Below are 3,307 nucleotides of genomic sequence, written 5' to 3' on the forward strand. Positions count from 1 at the left end.
TTAGCCAACTCTGCGACAAAGGTAATCGTGTGTCATTTTATTCTAATTGTTGTATAATTTGTGACGTTTTATCTAATAATGTAAAGTTTTTCGGCTATCGTGTTAATAACATATATATTGATGACCTGGAGGATGTCACTTCTCTTTTCTCAAAATGTTTTATTTCAAAAAAAGATGACATACGACTTTGGCATAGAAGAGTCGCTCACATTCATGTGAAGCATCTAGAAAAATTATCTAAAAATAATTTGGTTGTTGTTCTGCCAAAACTTGATTTTAAAACTCAGGATTCTTGTGACATATGTCAAAAATGTAAACAAGTTAAGAATTCTTTTGGTAAAAACAATGCGATATCCACTACTAGACATTTGGAGCTACTCCATATGGACTTGTTTGTACCATCGCAGATCATGAGTTTTGGTGGAAGATTTGCATATAAATCTTTTAAATGTCGAGCCAAACAAATTCAAAATCAGTCTAACCTTAAAATTGTTTACATACGATCCGACCATGGTGGAGAATTTGAAAATTATATGTTTAATAAGTTTTGTAATAAGCATGGCATCATGCATCAGTTCTCGGCTCCCCGCACCCCTCAACAAAATGGAGTTGTTGAGAGGAAAAATCGAGTCCTAGAGGAGCTCACAAGAATCATGCTAAACGAGAACAAGGTTCCCAAATATTTCTGGGTTGATGCAGTACACACTACCGGTTATGTGATGAATTGTATACTTCTTAGACCTTCTTTTTCAAAAACTCCATATGAGATTTTAAAAGGTCGAAAACCAAATATTGCTCATCTTCATGCATTCGGGTGCAAATGTTTTATTTTGAATAATGGAAAAAGAGCTTTGGGAAAATTTGACTCGAAGGCTGATGAGGGCATATTCCTAGGGTATTCATTACATAGTAAGGTTTCCCGTGTGTTTAATAAGTATTCCATGCAAGTAAAAGAGTCTGTACATGTTCATTTTGACGAATCTTCTCCAAAAGAAAAGAGAAAGGTATTTCCTGATGATGTTTCAGGTGTGCTAGAAGAAGTATTCAAGAGACATAAACCAAATTCAAGAAGAAGAAGCAGAACAAATAGTTCAAGATGAGCATCAGGACATGCCGATTGAGTGGAAGACCAAAAAGGATCATCCACTAGACAAGGTGATAGGTGGCATATCTACGGGGGTGGTAACCCGTAGTTCTTTATGCAATTTCTGTAATTTTGTTGCATTTGTGTCTCAAATCGAGCCGAAGACCATCGATGAAGCCATCAAGGATGTACATTGGGGTATAGCTATGCAAGAAGAGCTAAACCAGTTTGAGCGTAATAATGTCTGGGACTTGGTCCCTAAACCAAAAGAACATCCAGTGATTGGTACGAGATGGGTCTTTCGTAACAAGCTAGATGAATACGGCTTGATCATTAGCAATAAGACTCGTTTAGTGACCAAAGGCTACAACCAAGAGGAGGGCATCGATTATGATGAGACCTACACTCATGTAGCCAGACTTGAGGCCATTAGGATGCTCTTATCCTTCGCATCTATCATGAATTTTAAGCTCTTCCAAATGGATGTTAAGAGCGCATTTTTAAATGGTTATATTCAAGAGCAGGTGTACATAGACCAACCATTAGGGCTTGAAAACTTCAAATACCCGAACCACATATATAAGCTCAAGAAAGCCCTTTATGGCCTGAAATAGGCTCCTAGAGCCTGGTACGATAGATTGAGTTCGTTCCTATTAGAGAAAGGGTTCGAAAGAGCTATGGTCAACACCACTCTCTTTATCCGTAGATTAGATAATCAAGTTTTACTTGTTCAAATCTATGTTGATGATATAATCTTTGGATCTACTAAGGACATCTTTTGTAAGGAATTTTCTGAGATGATGCAAGGCGAGTTCGAGATGTCGATGATGGGTGAGCTGACTTTCTTCCTTGGGTTTCAGATTAAACAAACAGAAAGTGGCATCTTCATTCATCAATTGAAATATTGCAAGGAATTACTAAATAAATTTTATATGGAGCAATGTAAAGATGCATCCACTCCTTTGGTGTCCTCATGCTATCTAGATAAAGATGAAAATGGTAAAGCTATCGAGGTAACCAAATATCATGGGATTATCGGCTAGTTATTATATTTGACTGCAAGTCACCCCAATATTATGTTCAGTGTTTGTATGTGTGCTAGATTTCAAGCTTTGCCTAAAGATTCACATTATAGTGTTGTTAAATGCATCATGAGATATTTAAAAGGAACAATAAATATGGGATTATGGTATCCTAGGGATGTCTCATTGTCCTTGGTAGGTTACTCTGATTCCGACTTTGTTGAATGTAAGTTGGATGGGAAGAGCACTAGTGGGACTTGTCATTTATTAGGTAGTTCCTTAGTGGCATGGCACAGCAAAAAGCAAGCATGTGTTGCTTTGTCCACCGCAGAAGCGGAATACATCGCTGCTAGCGTGTGTTATGCTCAAATCCTTTGGATGAAGTAGCAACTTAAGGACTTTGGTCTTAAACTAGAAAAGATCCCCATTAAATGCGATAATACGAGTGCCATCACCTTTCCAAGAATCTCGTTTTGCATTTGAGAACCAAGCATATAGAGATTAGCCATCACTTTTTACGTGATCATGTGCAAAAGGGCGATTGTGTGCTAGAATTATAAATCCTTGATGAAAAATATCTTGATTGAGTTTATGTTATTGCCTTGAATGATTATTTTCCTTGTATGCTTCAAAATGAAAATATGTTGAATGTTAGGTATTCCTTATATGATCCATGATTCTATAAATAAGCTCTATATATATATGTGACTACTCAATATTTCCTTCTATAAGTTAGAAATCTTTGCATGCTTTTAAACATCCAAAATGCTCTTGATTCTGTAAATATGATGTTATTTAATCGATTAAGTCCTTGTTTTAATCGATTACCTGGGCGCATTTTTTAAAACCTTTTTTAAACTCGGTTGAATCGATTAAGTCTGGTAGTTAATCGATTAACTGCAGCAAATAAATAGAAATAGAAGCATTTCTGGGTTTTTTTCAAAATCTCCCTCATCCCCTTTTCTCTCAAATCTCGAAGGAACAAGTTCAATGTCAATCCTAAGCTTTAACCTAGTCTAAAACTGAATACTCCAACCCCATTCTATTCCATAAACCTTCTTTTCCATCATTGATTTCCAAGAAATCCCTTTACCCCAAATTCCAAACCCTAAGATAGGTTTTCCGTGAATCCCTCCTTAAACCTCCAAATCCACTCAGTCTTTCAGCTACAAATGAAAAGAGGTCGTGCAAAAAGGATTAA

This window comes from Lupinus angustifolius, chromosome LG11 (assembly GCF_001865875.1).
Source record: "Lupinus angustifolius cultivar Tanjil chromosome LG11, LupAngTanjil_v1.0, whole genome shotgun sequence".
NCBI lineage: Eukaryota > Viridiplantae > Streptophyta > Magnoliopsida > Fabales > Fabaceae > Lupinus > Lupinus angustifolius.